Source organism: Hemitrygon akajei, chromosome 5, assembly GCF_048418815.1.
Source record: "Hemitrygon akajei chromosome 5, sHemAka1.3, whole genome shotgun sequence".
Classification (NCBI taxonomy): Eukaryota; Metazoa; Chordata; class Chondrichthyes; order Myliobatiformes; family Dasyatidae; genus Hemitrygon; species Hemitrygon akajei.
In genome coordinates this window covers 27,534,359-27,553,677 of record NC_133128.1, presented here as the reverse complement: position 1 = coordinate 27,553,677, position 19,319 = coordinate 27,534,359, and the positions used below count along the sequence as shown (strand labels likewise).

At 40.5% G+C, this 19,319-nt stretch overlaps 1 long non-coding RNA gene across 1 annotated transcript in view; it reads left to right on the top strand.

The window, feature by feature from the left end:
- The window catches only part of LOC140727573 (uncharacterized), a 92,857-nt gene that overhangs the window by 22,396 nt on the left and 51,142 nt on the right, over positions 1-19,319 (top strand). Inside the window, exon 2 of the long non-coding RNA XR_012098880.1 lies at positions 8,331-8,476. This is a non-coding gene — a long non-coding RNA (uncharacterized lncRNA). The remainder of the gene's footprint in view (positions 1-8,330; positions 8,477-19,319) is intronic.

Genomic DNA, 19,319 nt, shown 5'->3' with positions numbered 1-19,319 from the left:
AGGCGATTGAGGCCTGATGCCCGGCCTCATTCTCCAGGATGTAGTGTTGTTCATTCTTCCAGTCAATAAAAGCCGATATCTCGCTTCTTGCGTCTCAGAGTGAGTTATTGATGGTGCATCATGACTGCAAGGAATTCTTGCAGTGCTTCGGGATCGGGATGCTGCCTTCAGATCGGGGGATAAGGCCGTGCTCTTGTGTGCCATCAAGAAGGCAAAGTGTGAGTATGGACAAAGACTCACAGACACCTTTGTGACACCAGGGACATGCAGGGCATGTGGCAAGATGCACAAACCATAACCGATTACAAGTCCATCAGCAACAGCGACACTTCCTTCCTGATGGGTCGAATGCTTTCTCTGCGCGATTTGACCAATTGAATGATGTGACAGTGAGGAAAGCCCCCTCTCTTCCTAAGGAACTGGTACTCTGTATGGCCACGGCCAAGGTGAGGGGGACCCTAGCCAGTGTAAAACCACGCAAAGCTGCAGAGCTAGACAACATATCTAGTCAGATGCTGAGGATCTGTGCAGTCCAGCTAACAGATCTTAATAGCCACCTTTAATGTCTCTCTGAAACAGTCCACTGTCCCTGCAGGCTTCAAGGCAGCTACCCTTATTCCAGTGCCCAAGAGAGCAACAGTAACTAGCCCAAATGATTATCACCCTATGGCACTGACTTCAACAATCATGAAGTGCTTTGAGTGGCTTGTAATGGATTGTATAAAATCCCACCTTCCAGCTACATTAGACCCTTTCCAGTCGGCTTACTGCTCAAACCTGTCTACTGATAATGCTGTCGGCTCAGCCCTCCACTCTGTCTTAACCCAGCTGGAAAGTGAAGCCTTGTATGCCAGGAGGGCAGACCTTGTTGATCAGCATAGTAAGCTTTAGTATCTGGACCACAAAGCCTTGAGGTAGAGATCTGTCACCTATGGATGAAACTCTGGCACTGGATTTGCAGTAGCTGATATGGGTCACTTGTAAAAGCAATAACATACAGGGCTGGAAATTAGTTTTCATGGCATTTATACCTTGTGTATGTATACTTCTGACAATAAGCTCGAACTTGAACCACTACCCGCAGAATGTTTCAGATACTCTGAATAAGGAAATTTTGCTGCTGCCACCTTAAACACAGACCAGTGATTATTTGAAACGTAGATCTTCCAAGATCACTGGCTTTCCAAAAGATACAAGGAGTGCACACACAACTCTTTGGGAAGAGTATTTGTTAAAATTTCCTGATTGTATCTGATGATACAATCAGGAAATTTGGCCATAGTGGGCTCAATAGGAACTACTTTTACAGTGTATTTTGTAGCTCTTCAATACATTTAAGTGGTTGGTTTGGAGGTGGGATGTGCAATGAGATCTTGGTACCATTTCATTTTGAATTGATACGTGGTAGATCCCTATTCTGCTCTGCTTGTGATTGGCAATCAGTGTTGATAGCTAATGAATTCTCTCCATTTCTTCTCGACACTCAATGCATTAGCATTGCTTATTCTTAACAAAAAGATCCTGTGATCAAAACCTTACACTGAGCCAGGTATTTGATCACTATGGCCATGAGCAGCTTCCTCGTATGCAGGACATTCTCTCAGAGTAGTTCCTCTTCCTCCATGTTTTGGAAGTCTAGACTAGTGAGCCTGCATCCATAAATAAGAAAGAATGTAGAAGTTGGAACCAGGAACAAAACAGCACTGGAAGAATCCGATGGGTCAAGCAGGATCTGCGGATACAATCGTTGTAAGTCAACGTTTCGGGCCACGACCCTGCACCAGAATTGTCTTTGTTACCATTCCCAATGCTGATGTTGCAGTGAATGATTCAAGTACACAGTGACTTCATTCAGTGTTCATCTCCCCTTATAAACGCAACATGAAGTTTGCTGGCACTAATTAAATTTGGCACATATGCAATCATCCTGTAATTATGCAGATTTAATTAGGATGAAACTTTCAAAAGTTTCAAATCTAACACATTTGCAAAAAGTCGCTCTCTTCTGATACTGGGTGTGACTCCTCTCCAAATTACTGCAATAGTACAGGTTTTCAGTGGTCTATTTCTAGCATCATTTACCTTTACTAGACCAAACTTTTAGGCTCCTAATTTCAGAATGAATCCTCATAACTAGAATTACTGTAGGATTTGAATCCCTTTCACTAATAAAATGGAGTTTAGGCATCTATATAATAGATGAGAATCTAAGTTTTATTAATATTAGTGACATCACAGCCTCTTCCAATTACATAAAATAGCTAAGGAAGTTAAAATACTGTGACTACTCAAATGTATTTTAAAGGGATATGGAGAAATCACACATGACTACACACTCCTGTAATGAATCAGAATTAAGACACCTGTGGCAAAATGTCAGTGGTCAACATTATTATCAATGCTTTATTGCTTTGTGCTGTGATGTGGGATTTAGTGCCTTATTTGGGCTGTGGTGAAGTACACGCTGGTTTAATGGGAGTCATTGCTATGGAGGCTGAGCATGTGCCTTGCCCTGGTGAAGAATGAGACTTGCTTTCTGCTGCAGTGACAGAGGTCAGCCACCACACCACATGACAGACCTTTCCGAAGCTAAGGCCAAGGAGAGTTTCCGGAAGTGCAACCTTCTTAACTACACTCTAGCACGTCTTAACAAAAGATTCCTGTGTGTCGTGTTGTGGGGGAAATTTAAGCACAGATAGAGGCTGTCACTTCTTCAAATACAATTATTTCTGTGTGATTTCTTAAGCAGAGACCAGCAATTTTAATGACCCCTTGATCCTTTTAGGTTTACATTAAACATGAAGTTTGTATCTGATTTGACAAGTATTCGAATAAAGCCAGTAATCATTTGAGCATAATTAAAATGTTGATTTTTATTTTGTTCAGTCTTTGTACTACTATCTCTGTTGGACTTGACTGAATAGAAATGCCATCCAGCTTTATAGTGAGCCAACTTTCTTTTGCTAATGGAATCTGCACAAAACACAAATTAGCTGGCTTATTTTATTTGTATTCGTATTCTAACTCCAGGAAGCCAATGCTCCGAATAAGCTTAGATCACCTTTCATCTGGCAATAATTCAAGAGCCTTACTGCGGAGTACTACCGTCATTTAATTTCATCCTTTTTAAAAAAAAATCTTTTCATCCTTGGACCATCACATCATATTCATTTCACGATCAAAAGGGTAGTCATCAAATCTGTCTCTAAGCTTCTGCCAGCACTTCTCTGTAACCAAATGCTGACGAGCAGTGTTGGTTAAATTATCCTGCAGATTTGTGTGTGTGAGAAAATGCTTCGCCAACATGGTGCCTTGCCATACAGCACAGCAAAAGTCTAACTTTCCACAACATTTTTCTATGAATCCATAGGCTATAATGATATGGTTTGCCAATTTGCTCCTGTGTTTCCAATTGACACATTAGAACATATTGTATTATTGAATTTCTGAATAGTTAGCACATACAGTACCTTAAATCATCACCAACATTTTATGACACATTGTCATGCTGGCTGTTGCACACTTTGACCACAAGATGGCGCTTCATAAAGCAGCGGCAGCAGATTTCCAAAATCGATGTCCTCTTAAGGACTTTCTTTTGAAAACCAAGGGGGATTTCAGTGATTTTTTTTTATTTTGGGAGGGGAAGTGGGTTGAAATTAAAATAGCAATTCAATGGCCTGGTGACAATGTGAAAAAGTAACTTTGAGTATCAGCCTTGTTGTGGGTCCAGGTTAATTAACACCTCATTAGTCAAGAAGGCCCAGCAGGGTCTACATTTTCTGAGGAGACTGAGCCATGCAAGGCTCCCACTTGGAGCACCATCAAGGCTGTCCTATCTGGCTGTATTATTGTGTGGTATGGAAGTTGTAAAGGATTGGACCGCAAGATCCTACAGAAGATAGTAAAAACTGCCGAGATTACGGGGGGTTCCCTCCTCTCTCTCTGGGAGTGTTGCAGGTGAAGGGCCCAAAGCATTGCTGGGGATCCCTACCACCCATCCCACAATCTCTTTGACCCACCACCCATCCCACAATCTCTTTGACCCACCACCATCAGGAAGGAGGTACAGAAGACGAGGACTGCCAGACAGCTGCTTTCTCCAGGCTGTGAAACTAATGAATACCCTGGCACCATCAAGGTCTCATCACTCAGAGCGAGTTGTTTACCTGTGCCATGCACTATGAATTTTGAATTATATTTGATTAACTTAACTATGGTAATATTAGCTATGTTCTATGTGTGATTGCTTTGTGGGTGCACCATAGTCGGGAGGGCTGTTGTTTCATTTGGTTGTATATATGTACAGTCAGACGACAATGAACTTCAATTAGATAGTTTCACCAAGTTTTATCAAGGATCTCTTAGCCCAAAACGACAACTGCTTATTCTTTTCAATAGATGCTGCCTGGCCTACTGAGTTCCTCCAGCATTTTGTGTATGTTGCATTGGATTTCTGAGATCTGCAGATTTTTCTCTTGTTTGTGAAATGCACGTGCCTGACAGCCTCTTTTATTGAGGATGATAATGCATTATAGCATCTCTAATGTCCCATGGCAGATCCTCCTTTTCCGGGTGTATGATTTGTCTGCATATCTGATGCTATGTTTTTCATTGTACCTGTGAATACCTAAAGGTTCAATAGGTGCATATAATGTCAGAGAAATTTATACAATTTATATCCTGAAATTCTTTCTCTTCACAAATGTCTACGAAAAGAGGAGCTCCCCAAAGAATGAATGACAGTTAAACATTGGAACCCCAAATCCCCCCCCCCCCCAAGCTCACCCCTCCCATGCACAAGCAGCAGCTCGACAACAAACCCCAGCCCCACCAGTTAAAAAAAGCATCAGCACCTCCACTGAGCACTTGGGCGTGCAGCAAAGCAGCAATAAAGACACACCCTTGCAACTCGCAGTACCCCAAAGACTACTCGTTCACCCAGTAATTCGACATGCCACGAGCTTGCTCTCTCCCTAATGAGGGAAAAAGAGGTGTCCCCGTTTGACGGCGAGAGGAGGGACATAACAAACGACTGGCTGATATTATGATGTTAAAAAATTTGTGGCATCGCTTTTTCCGAGCTCTGTGCCCAGAGAATCGGCCCCGGAAAGGCTCGGGTCTCTGGACACACGGCCAGCAACTAGCCCACTGCTCCTGACGTCTGTGTTCTCTTGCGATACCTCAGTCAGGGGCACCTGCCTTGAATTAGCCCGTCTTCAGAGCCATGGAGATCCGGCACCCTGAAGGCTCACTAGTCTTCCAGACTGCGTCCGGTCGTGAGGCCCTGAGAGCAGGTCCCATTCCTGCAAAGGTCCAAAGTCAGTGTAACTCCAGGTCAGGGTCTTCAAAAGGTCTCGGCCCGAAACGTCGACTGTACCTCCTATAGATGCTGCCTGGCCTGCTGCGTTCCACCAGCATTTTGTGTGTGTTTCTGGAATTTCCAGCATCTGCAGATTTCCTCGTGTTTGCGTCTTCAAAAGAACCTTGAAAAGAGAGGAGAAAAAAAAGAGATATCAAAGGTAGAAGTACAGCAGTGTCCGAATATGCAAGCAAGGGAGTCGCCGTTTAGCACCATCTTGACTTTGTGCCACCCTCCATCTTACCTTACGCATATAACAATAAATTTGACTTTGAAGTTCTTCTGAACCAAGTTTTCAACTTTATCTGCTCTAAAGGCCATGGATTTTTGATTAACGCATAGCCTGTTTGACAAAGTGTCACTCAGAGGCTGTGGCATGACTAAAATGAGTAGTTTGCAGTGTTCCACGCCACACATTATCCATATGAATCCACTTGATTGCCTCTGAGATAGGGACCGTACATTTGTACCCCAAAGTTGGAGTGGAAGGCTGGTCCCCTCTGGGCCTTCCATGGTTGGGCAATGTACAGTATTGACTGCTATGCTGTTTTGTGTTAGAAAGAACTGGAGATTCATGAGGTGTTCACTAAGACCCAACAATAGTTGATTTAGATGTCAGAGCCCACTGCCTGATAGACGCTATTTCCCTTTCAGTAAATCGTAAACCATTGCTCCTCACTCAGGGCTACGATGTGAACGCAAGAGTCACAGGAAAAGTCACTGCCGGTGTAAACCTAGTTAAATAGCTGCCCTGTGAATCTCAGTGTGGATTCCATCCCCCTGCAAGCATGATGGTGGTGAGCAACAACTCTTGAGGTAACTAGGGGAGTAGAACCAACCACTCCACGTGAACTCTGTGATCCGCCAGTAATGAACTCGTGCCAATGGGGAAAATCCCGCAGCAAATATCAGTGAAGCTGACTGCCAAGGATTGAGTCCACTTTTGCAAATGAATTCTTCTGAAACATTGCCAGTTTGTTTATTGACATTTCCTGCCAGCAATAAAAGCTCATTTTCAATTCTCCACATATATTTCACAATTGTAAAGCTGCCACATCCAGAAGCAGTAAAACTTTCCACTTGCCTATATTGTTACTCTACAGTTTAAAACTCAATTGTAAAACATTAAGAACAGCAAAGGCTTAAGTATATCCAATGCCTTGAGCAGTCTCACAGCTACATCGCGGAACCTTTTAAACTTTGATTGATGAGAGGTAATGTCTAAGGATTATCTTGGGACTCTGGACTTTGAGCCTTTCAAAGCAGCCATTTGAAATGAACATGTAAATCAAGCAGTTCTCAGAACTTCATGTCTTAAACGCAAGAAATTTACTATTGTATTGATGTTAGTGTTGAGTGTATTATGATAATTGGCTGGCATTTGTGGTGAATGTCTCTGTCATGTAGCCTCAATGTCAAGTTTGTTGTTATGCATACAAAGCTGCAATGAAAATCTTACAGCTGCATCTCAGGCATACAGATACAGGAGTATATCACCCGCCATTCACCAGAACTGTAAACATAAACACACTTTCTTGTTCTAATTGTGCTCTTTCTGACAAAAAAAAATGAAGTCCATTTTAGTGCAAGGTAATCATTGCTAAACATTTGTGATTAGGTTGGTGCTGGTTAGTTGAAGAACTGAATAGTTATTTTTAACCTAGTGGCATAGGGATTCTGATCCTCCTGCCCAATGGTAGCAGTGAGAAGATGGCATGGCCCACATAGTGTCCTTAGTTCTTCCACAGCCTAACTAAGGATGTTCCCTCCAGACTATAATTGTGCTGCATGCTGTAGGTGCCAGTGACAAACTTGACTCCCTTGATAATGTTGTATAATACTTTTAGGTATGCACACAGATGTTGCAGTTCTAATCATGAAATTGTCATCATATGACATGAAACTGACTGCATTTTCATGATTGTTACATATGTGACGATGCAGAAATCTGGAAATGGCTATTGATAATATAAGACAACAACATTATACAGCAACGTAGTGGTTAGCATAACACTTCTCAGCACCAGCGACTCGTGTTGAATTCCTGCCGCTGCCTGTAAAGAGTTTGTATAATCTGCCTGTAGCCAAGTGGATTTCCTTCGGGTGCTCTGGTACACGGGCAGACTATACAAACAGACAGATATACTAGCTGGTAGGTAATTTGGTCATTATAAACTATCCCATGATTAGGCTGGGGTTAAATGGAGGTTTGCTGGGTGGCTCATGCAATTGATCAAAAATAAATCAAATCAGTTATAAATCATGATCAATAAATCAATTGTAAATAAAACATGAATGATCAAATTGAACATAAATTAGCTGTAAATAATCAAAAATTGATCCTCAATCAATTAATAACATAGCAAATCACCTCATCACTTTTCAGGGGTCTTGCCAGTCAGAACATTGGGATATACTGTAGGAAGTAGAATATAAGGAACATATCAAAAGAGAAGGGATGAAATTTCACAGAATTCCAGAGCTTGCACCTGGCAGCTAATTTTTAATTAGATGTGGCAATCTTAAAATTGGCTTGCTCTAGTTTTGCGGGAATGCTGAACTCTTGGAGTTAAAGGACCTAATTTTTAAAAAATAAATAGATTTCAAAGCAAGAATGAGAGGCTTAAAATCAAGGTGCTGTGTAGCAAAAAGGTAACTTGGGCCATCAAAGCAAAGTGATGAAGATTGGTGCATATTGGGGAACAGGTTCCCTATAGGTTGGTAATGCTTCTGTCTTCTACTTTGCAATCAATGGAAAACAATGATTTAATCAAATTCAATTAATCACTGCTATGGTAAAATACCTTGAATTTCATTGCACAAGGTAAGAGGATTTTAATAATGGGATTTGTGCCTGATAACTCAATTTTTAACAATATTTTTGTAGATGTGTGTAATTTAAATTTTTTTGGATAGTAAGTTCAAAAAATGAGCAGCTTAAAAAACCAAATTACTATTTTGTCTTTAGGTTCTGCTTTACAAATAGAAGAATCCTCTGCTAATATATGATGCCAAGTCATTTTTTTGACCTTACTGCTGCTGAATTTCAGAGTCTAACAGCAATAGATACCAGAAAAAGGTTTGTCTCAGAGTTTATTCGGTGAGCCTGGCCAGGTGAGTGGTATTGGTGTGGCACTGAACAATTTGGGACACAAATGAATGTTTCTGAAATTCTACTCTGAAAAGCTTTACTCTATGTAGGCATGTTATAAATTAATTTGCAAGAAAGTGAAGTGCTGGATGAGCTGTTCCTTTCGGATTATTATAAGCATATGGGAGAGAGGAGCAAGAGGGGAAGTTTTCTGTATCTTGGTGTCAAATAGATACAAATTTTAGTGTCCACTATACTGCTGAGCTTAGCATCTACAATTTTCAGAATTGTCATGTGTGGGATGACGACTAGATTCAATAAACTGATCATCTCTGGCAAACAGCTAGTTGTAATGCTTGGCCAAAAAGCCCGATACTGACCATGTGCTTGAAGGCTGAGAGTTGTGTCCACTTCCCAATGGCACACACACGGTTGTAGACTTGAATGTAAATCTGATTCCTGCAAAAATAAAAACCACTCTCAAATGCTTTGACAGAAACACAGGTACCACAAAAAGCAAATCTGGTCCATGGTGTCCACTGGATCAGTAATGCAAGCCGGTAACTAATTTCTGGTATTGCATGACTTGCCCGACTTCCTGCCATCATCAAGCGGAGTAAATCTGTTGGTTGAGCTCTTTGTGAAACTCTCAGACACAGGAACTATTCTCGAGTAGAATGCTTTCAGAAGTATTTTGAAGAGGGAATTCTTGATATTAACTGAAAATTTGAATGAGTATTCTGAGGTCCAAGCCACAGCCAGAACAATCTACGTAGAACTAAGGTTTGTGAACAGTCATTTAAACAAATTTCATCCATCTAGAAGAACAAGATGACAAAAGAACTTTGAATTAATTCTCAAAGATGATAAATGGAATTCAAAGAATTTAATGGATAAGTAATTTTGTCATCTATATTCATTTACATTCAGTGGCTATCATGTAAGGTACAATGCTTTACAGTACAGGTGACCTGGGTTCAGTTCCCGTCACTGCCTGTAAGGAGTTTGTACATTCTCCCCGTGACCGTGTTGGTTTCTTTTGGGTGCTCAGGTTTTCTCCCACAGTCCAAAAACTTACCAGTTGGTAGGCTGATTTGGCATTGTAAATTTTCCATGGTTAGGGCTCGAATTAAGTTGGGGGATTGCTGGGCGGCATGGTTCGAAGGGCCTATTTTGCACGGTGTCTCAATGAATAAATTCACTACCCATGCCATTTATTTGGCTATTTTCAGTTTTTTCAGCATTAAAGCTGGAACAATTTAAACCTGAATGGACCCATTTTAGAGAAGGCAACACAGCCACATCTGATCGGTTGGCGATCTAATAGAAACACCAAAGCCCACTTACTAAAACCGCACTGAGCACCAGTAGAAACACAAACTTATTTATCATTGCACAGAATAACTTGCAAAGCAGAGGTAATTGGGCAATTTGGGGAATAGAATCTCATTACTGCTATAAACCTCAAAAGACCAGAAGACATGGGAGCTGAACTAGGCGATTCGGCCCATTGATTTATGCTCTGCCGTCCCATCATTGCTGATTTATTATCCCTCTCAGCCATTTTCTCCTGTCTTCTCCCCATAACCTTTGACACCCTTACTAATGAAGAACTGGTCAAATTCCACCTTGATTAAACCCAATGATTTGGCCTCTACAGCCACCTGTGTCCATTAATGCCACAGATTCACCATCCTTTGGATAAGGAAACTTATCTCTGTTCTAAAGGGACATCCCTCTCTTCCGAGGTTGTGCCCTCTGGTGCTAGACTCCCCCACTACAGGAAACATTCTTTCCGCATCCACTCTATCTCGGCCTTTCAACATTCGATAGTTTTCAAAGAGATACCACCTCCTACCCCCCCGCCCCCCCCAATTCTTCTAAACTCCAGCGAGTACAGACCTGGAGCCATCAATTGCTTCTCATATGTTAACCCTTTCATTTCTGGAATCATTCTTATGAACCTCCTCTGGACCTTCTCCAACACCAGCACATCTTGTCAATAAAGAGCTCAAAACTGTTCACAATACTCCGAGTGCAGTCTGACCATTGCCTTGTAAATCATAAGCATTACATCCTAGCACTTGTAGTCTAGCCCTCTGAAAAAAAAAGATCGACTTAACGAGTGAGAACGTTTCGCACAGTCAAGGTGGCTGAATGACTGAAATGTAGAAACGTGAACATCTTTCATGCTCACTTTCACTTCTGTCATATATTTGTAGGCCCGCAGTTTTCTTTTCTCCTTTAAGTCTGACTGGAAAGCCACCAAGTTCAATGTGAAGAGGAGCATGTAGTTAAGGTCTCACAATTCTTTTGTTTTTAAAAAAAAAAATACAGCCTTTGATTCCTATGGGATCCTGTTCTAGGATAATCCAGGCTGAATAACAAGTAACCTGACTTCATCTAAATAATACAGCTATTGTATCCTTTTGTACAAGCAAGTCATTTAACATTGCATTCTTTAATTTTTCAAATGTTTGTTTAAACTTTAGAATGTGGTAAGCAGCAACCATGCATAAAGTGATGCACATTTTCAGTTTAATTTGAATTTTGGTATAGGCTGTAAAACGTTGTTAATATAAAGTCGTCGTCGTCTTTGCTCGTCACATTAGTTGCATTCCTGATGCCCCCTCAGGTTACCACGGAGACAATGGCATTGATGGTCTGGGATTTATTTCCTGCTAAACTGATAGCCCAGATCTAGATGGGAAATAGAAAGTCTCTCAGCCACTGCGACAAAATCTGAATGAATTTATGTTGCTTTGGTCATTTGAATAGAGATGCAGAAAAGAGCTGCAACAGGCTGCATCGATCAAAACTCCCTTTCTGTCATTAAGCTATCGTCTATTTCAGTACAATACCTCCTGACTATTTAAGGATCCTGGTAACTCTTAACTAAGTTTTGAATTATCAAAATACTCTACAAATTCTATAATGATAATTGAGTTCTTCACATTAATTATTTTCAATCTGTTAGTCTGAAGAGAGCATATTATGTAATTTTCCCTTGTACAGTTCAACTTGGTGCAACTTGTACTGTTTCACTATATACTGTAGGCTTGCAGAAATCTCTAAGTAGGCAATAGATTGAGAAAGCAAGCATAGAGTCAGAGTTCTCGGAGATCTGTGAAACCGATTCTGCGTTTCAAATTGCAGTAGTGATAGTGGTCGTTGTTAAAACTGGATAGGGTTCTTACTAACTCAAAGGAACAAAGTTAAATTAATACTAGCCAAGAAGGCTAAAGAAAAAAGAGTAAACATCAGAGAATTAGATAATTGGTTTCAGAAAGGCCTTTATTATATTAAATCCACTTGTATCTGCAACTCCATGATAAAATCTCTAAGAAAGAAGATGCAACAAAATGATTGGCACTTGGCAGCTTTGCAGAAGGACCTGATGCACAAGTGAAACCTTCCTGTCATGTCTACAGGTTCTCTTAATAAAGCAACATACATTCACAGTCTGCTTCCTAGTAAAGACCATCAGATATGACTTTCTGGCCCTAATAAGTTTAAGCTTTTCAGATGTGAGTAAATCCTATCCTTAAGAATCCTCAGTGATTTCCCCCAACTGGTGTTGGGCTTACTGGCCTATGGCTTCCTAGTCTGTACCTACTAGAACACAGAAATCTACAGCATTTTACAGGCCCTTCCACCCTCAATGTTGTGCCAACCATGTAACCTACTCTACAAACTGCCTAGAATGCCCCTACCACAAAGCCCTCTGTTTTTCTAAGCATGTACCTATTTAAGAGGCTCTTAAAAGACCGTGCTGTATCCACATCCACCCTGTCGCCGGCAGTGAATTCCATGCACACACCATTCTCTATGTGGAAAAACTTGCCCCTGACATCCCCCTACTTCCAAGCACCTTAAAACTATGCTCCCTTGTATCAGCCATTTCAGCCCTGGGGAAAAGCCTCTGGCTATTCACATGATCAATGCCTCTCAGCATCTTGTACACCTCTACCAGATCACCTCTCATCTCTGTCGCTCCAAAGAGAAAAGGCCAAGGACACTCAACCTATTCTCAAAAGGCATGCTCTCCAATCCAGGAAACATCCTTGAAAATCTCCTCTGCACCCTTCCTATAGTTTTCTTAAGCAACACTGGCTTCAATTTTTGAAATTTCTGGGAGTGTACCTGAGACCAAAAGGAGATTCAAAGATCTCTGACGAGGCCCCAACTATCTCCTCCCTTGCCTCTCACTACAGTATATGAACTGGGATAGATCCCATCAAGCCTTGGAGATTTATTCACCTTGTTATTCTACAAGAGACTCAGCATCAGTTTCTCCTCAATGTCAATATGCTGAACATTCCTTCTTACTTGTGATATAAATTCCATTCTTGGTGCATAAAGAGAGTTTGTGTCAGTGATTTGGGTACTGTGGAGTGAGAGAATGCCTGGGAAAAATTCAAAGATGGATCATTAATGGAAGAAAGGAAAGAAGGAGCCTGTTTTCTTTACCTGCAAATCCTTACTACTCGCTCTGCGGGCTTGCTTTTTCCTTTGAACACTTCTGTCATCTTTAATAATGTCTACTGCATTCCAAAACTCTTTCAAATTCCTCTGAATAATCTTTCCTAGATACCCAAGTAACTTTATTCCAGCTTCTGATAAACACAAGAAAATAACCATTTTCTTCAATGTCTGGGGTGGGGGAAGGAAGGTAGAGAAAGAAGAAGAAAGCCCCATTATAAGGAGGTAATCTTAATCATTTCTACTCTGAGGTAGATTTCTCTGTAGGTCTTGTATACTTGCAACTGGCAAGCTACCATCATACACTGGGCAAAGCAAACTTCTGGAGTACAAGGGATGAGGTTGTTAAAGATTATGAAATAGATTGGAATGAAAGGCTTCAGTGAAGCAAAAATAATAACAGAACTTTGCAGCTATTCTTAATCTTGTGTTTTGTAATGTACTAAATTACATTTGACATGATAGATTCTTGACCCAGGCTTTGTGCCGGCAAAAGTGACAACATTTGGTTCCATTTCACCATGAAATGTGCAGCAACTTCTTCGGCACATGCTTCCAGATGCCATTTTGTTAGGTACCTCCAGTTCCTAATAAAGTGGCCACTGAGTGTATATTCATGGTCGTCTTCTGCTGTAGCCCATCCAGGTTCAATGAGTTGTGCATTCAGAGATGCTCTTCTATACACCACTGTTGTAATGGGTGGTTATTTGAGTTACTGACACCTTCCTGTCAGGTTGAACAAGTCTGGCCTTTCTCCTCTGACTTCTCATTAACAAAGTGTTTTGCCCACAGAACTACCACTCATTGAATGCTTTTCCTTTTGTGTGTGTGTGGTTTTTTTTTGTACCATTCTCTGTAAACTCTGTAAAGAGTGTGCATGAAAATCCCAGGAGATCAGCTGTTTCTGAGATACTCAAACCACCCCCTCTGGCACCAACAATCATTTCCCAGTCAAATTCTTCTCTATTCTGATCAACACACACAAATTGCTGGAGGAACTCAGCAGGCCAGGCAGCATTTTGTGTTTGGATTCCCAGTATCTGCAGATTGTCTCTTGTTCCCTATTCTGATGTTTGGTCTGAACAGCAACTGAACCTCTTGACCTTGTATGCATGCTTTTATGCATTGAGTTGTTTACAACTTTTGTAAAGAGTTACACATTTCGCTGATCAGCTATTTGCATAAAGTGGCCACTGTGTGTATGCAAGTAAACCTAGAGTTCCAAAGTGTGCTGTCCGTGATTCTGCAGTCGTGCAGCCTTTGCAATAGTAATCAGTAAATTGACAAATCATTTGGTTACTCGCAAACTCTCCACCCTATATACCAGCCTCAGAATGTCTTTGAAGTGTAGGTTAGTTCTTAGAGGTGGGTGACCATAATTGCTGTTTAGAAGTATCTTTGCTCTGAAAATGTATGAATTATAATTCTTGTGTTTATTTCAGAAGATAATAGGCTATAAGGTATCCATAGTATTTTTCAAAATGATTGCAGTGTACTTTATTCCTCTTCTACACCATATTGAAATCTCTCTCTGAAATTTATTTTTTAAAATGATAATACTTGTAACTGTCCTTTTGTGAGGATGTTTCAGTGCAATATGCTGCTGAAATGGTCTGATTACATTATCACTACTGGGAGCCAGGGATCCTTTTGAATTTGTTGCCTCAAAATGCCAGCTTTCAGAGATGGGGTTATTCGTGTTGCTGAGATTACGCTCCTCTCTCGTTAATAGGAAACTTTCTCCAAAGTTCACAGAGACTACGCACACTCCACTACCAAATGGATTTGGCAATGCAGTGAAGCACCTTTTTTTTTGTTAATGGTACAACTGCTAAACTTAGCATGATTGTGAAGCCTGAATGCAAAGGTACATCTACACTAACAATGGGTCATACTCAACTCCCCACTCCCCCCCCCCCCCAACATGATTTTGCTTTAAGTAGCCCCAAATTTCTCTCGCTCCATTCAATGTTAATTTGAGTATCTTGCTGAATGCTTATGTTCACAAAAGACATTGGGCCCAAATGAATTGAAATTGCCTGTAATGTACAAACGTGTAGATGACTTGAGGAAAATGGGGGACATTATAGTACCTCCAAATATACTGATATCCACTACACCTCTGGTTTGTTCAGCCTGGCATCAAGAGCAATAGAGCCACATTTTCTGGAATTTCCAAAACATTCTAAAGTAGCTGAACCTATTAAGCAAGCTGATTTTGTTTTTTTTTTTGGGTAATTCTTTTGCTACTGATTTAGGATCTGAAAGTAAATAAGTCATTTAAGTTAATTTTTTGGCATTTCACATGGCCCTTATTTCATGAATATTTATAAATATATTTATGAATATTTATTGACAGTTATCCCTACTCATGAATATACATGGAATTTGTGGGTGCAGCAGAGGTTCACCAGACTGATTCCTGGGACGCTGCATTTGTTCTGAGGAGAGATGATGAAAATTAGCCTCATTCTCGAGTTTGGAAGCATGAGAGCTGATCTTATTAAAATTTAATGTAAAATTGGATAGGTATACGGACAGGAAAGGAATGGAGGGTTATGGGCTGAGTGCAGGTCAGTGGGACTAGGTGAGTGTAAGTGTTTGGCACGGACTAGAAGGGCCGAGATGGTCTGTTTCCATGCTGTAATTGTTATATGGTTAAATGAAATTCTTAGGGATTACACAAGTCCAGTATGGATTTAATGCTTTTCCTGCCTGCGATATCCAAAACCACGGTTCTCAATCTCATCATTGACGTGACAGGCATTTTTCCCCACTCAGACTGTGGTGAAGCTTTGAAGTTATGAATACCCAGTCACCCTGCATATCCAATGCAGAGATTGATACATCTGTAGATGTAGGTATTGGTAGATATTGCAGTAGCAGTACTGAGTTAGAAGATTAGTAGTCATGATCCTATGAATGGCAGTGCAAGGAGCTGATTGGATTAATCCTGCTACCATTTCTTGTCATCTTGGGTATTCAAAGAAAATTTATTATCAAAGTACATATTTGTTACCATATACAACCCTGAGATCCATTTTTCTCCGGGCGTACCCAGCAAATTTATAGAATAGTAACTATAACAAGATCTATGAAAGATTAACCAGAGTGCAGAATACAACTAATTGTAAAAATGAATAGCAATAAATAATGAAAGCATGAAATAACAAGATAGAGACCTTAAAGTGAGATCATTCGTTGTGGGAACATCTCAATGGATGGGCAAGTGAATGTAGTTAGTTTGTGGTAATTGTTCCTGAAGCTGGTGGTGGAAGTCCTGAGGCTCTTGTACCTAATGACAGCAGTAAGAAAAGAGCCTGGCCTGGGTGGTGGTGGCCTTCGATGGATGCTGCTTTCCTAAAACATCATTTCCTGGAGCTGTGCTCAATTCACCCTCCTGCATTAGTTTTTTAATTTTCTGATGCACAAAAATATTGTTACAAAAATGAGAAAATTATTTTGAATCTCCACCTTTTGCTGTATCAAGTTGAAGATTTGGATTTAAAAAGTGAACATACCACAGGACTTTCAATTGTCTTTCCATACTGAGATTTGTTATGTGTTTAGTAGCTCTGGTAATTTTAATCTTTCAAAATTGTCTTCCTAATTCCATGCTATTCTTTTCAGCACCAAGTATTAGCACTGTAAGAGATTTTGTTAAACTATATCTTGAAACTATTATTTTCAAGAGCAGCTACTTCCCTTCAATCAGTTGGTTCTTGAACCAACCAGCAAAACCCTAATCACAACAGTTATGCAACACCATAACAATTTGGCACTAAAATAGATTTAATTTGTTCTAATTGTGCATTTTGTAAAACAAGGGTGTATAATTTGTGCTTTTCTTGTGATTCCAAGAGAGTCAAAATGTTGTGCATTCAGAGATGATCTTCTGCACACCAGTGTTGTAATTCATGGTTATTTGAATTGCTGCCGCCTTCCTGTTAGCTTGAACCAGTCTGACCATTTTCCTCTGATCTCTCTCTCATTCCAAGGCACTTTCGCCCATAGAACTGCCACTCAGTGGATGCATTTTTGTTTCATGCATCATTCTCTGTAAACTCCAGAGACTGTTGTGCATGGAAGTCGCAGGAAATCAGCAGTTTCTGAGACACTCAAACCACCCTGTCTGGCACCAGCAATTATTTCACAGTCAAAGTCACTTAGATCACTTCCCAATTCTGTTGTATGGTCTGAACAACAATGGAACCTCATGACCATGACTGCGTGCTTTTATGCACAGAGTTGCTGGCATATGATTGGCTGATTAGCTATTTACATTAATGAGCAGGTATACCTAATCAAGTGACCGCGGAGGGCATATTGCCATACGCTTGTGATGCTGCCACAAGTCAGCTTTTCATCATTTTATTTAGAGATACAATGCAGAACAGACCATTCCAGCACACTGAGCCTTGCCGCCCAGCAACCCAACTACTTAACCCTAACCTCATCACAGAACAATTTGCAATAACCTACTAACCATGTGTCTTTGGACTGTGGGAAGAAACTGGAGCACCTGGAGGAAACTTGTGCACACCTGGGAAGAATGTACAAACTTTTGTACACAGGACACTGGAATTGAACTGTGCACTCTGATGCCCCAAGTGGTAATGGCATCATGGCAACAGTTACACTTCCCTTGTACCCGTTTACCACTGATGCACATGTCATAACCTTGACCTGCTAAGTTGGAGGCTCATCATCTAAGTGCAATCATAGCTAGGGCATGTGCAGAAATTCCTACTTTTTCTATGCTGGTCCGGTAAGTTTCCTCTGATTTTCTTCTAATCACAGGCAATAATCTCGTTTTGCTGGTGTGAACAGAAGTCAGTTTAGTGAACCTTTGATTGGAACTGTGATGGAGAAAGCTCTAAGCATTCCTTGTTCACACTAGGATAATTAGATTGACATTGGTTTAATTGTTCTTGCCTGTTGCTATTAACATTTAATAATAAATTTGGCCCCCAAAGATAGTTTTGTTATGCAAATTTATGCTTAATTAAATATTGTATCAATTTGGAAAAAAATATTTTCACTTATTTTCTGCTTATTTTTCATCTGTATAAATTTTATTTGAGCACTTCTGAAATGGGCTTATGTACATCTGGTTAAAATTCAATAAAAACACAAAATGCTGGCAGAACTCAGAGTTCTGCCAGCATTTTGTGTTTTTATTTATTTCCAGCATCTGTAGATTCACTCATGTTGGTTAAAATTCAATATTTATTTGTTATGTTGCAAAGGGTTCTCCGAGTCCTACATGTTCTATACTCATAGACCTTTTAAAATGCTTCATGTTTTTGTCAATTTTAAAAAGTTGATCAATGGCATAAATTACTGAGCCAAGTTAGAGGATTGTGAAGGAAGTTTGGACTTCTGTACTGATTCAGATTTAAGGTTTATAACAGTACATCAGCAGATATTCTAAATGTGATGCAAAAATAAACTGGCAGAAACTGTCGGGTAGCATCTTGGCCGGGAGTTCAGGAGTTGACTCCATGAGGTTTAGACCTTTTTCAAAAAAAAAAATTCTTTCATGGTTGTGGGAATGAGTGCCAAGGTCAGTAATTATCCTAATCTGCCCTTGCAGTCAGTGATGAAAACACTTTGTGGAACCGGGGTTTTTGGCACAATGAAGTAGGAATAACTACTCATACATTTCCAAGCGGGGAAGATGTGTAACTTCCTGTCCTTGTGCTTCAGATAATGGTAGCTGTGGCCGTGGGAGTGAAGTGCTGCCAAAGACGTCTTGATGAATTGCTGTTGTACAAGCTTCTGATGATGCCAGCTGTGCCAGTGGTGCAGGAAGTGCATGTTTAAAGAGGGTTTGCATTAACGTAGCACCTTTCATGTCAATTTCAGGAAATCCAATTGCAGCCAATGATATACTTTGAATTGTGGACACAGAACAGGCCTCTTGGCCTGCAATGTGTGGACCTTTTAACATAGTCTAAGATCAGTGTAACCCTTCCCTCCTGCAAAGCCGTTCATTTTCCTATCATCCATGTGCCTATCTAAGAGTTTCTTAAATGTCCCTGATATACCTGCCTTGGCCATCACCCCGGTAGGGTGTTTCACACACACACACACACACACACACACACACACACACACACACACACACACACACACACACACACACACACACACACACACACACACACACACACACACACACACACACACACACACACCACTCTCAGAATCAGGTTTAATCTCACCGCCATATGTCATGAAATTTATTAACTTAACAGCAGCAGTACAATGCAATAAACAATAAATATAGAAATAAGTATGTATATTAAATTAAAAATAGCGCAGAAACAGGAAAAAAATAAAGTGAGCTAGTGTTCATAGGTTCGATATCCATTTATAATT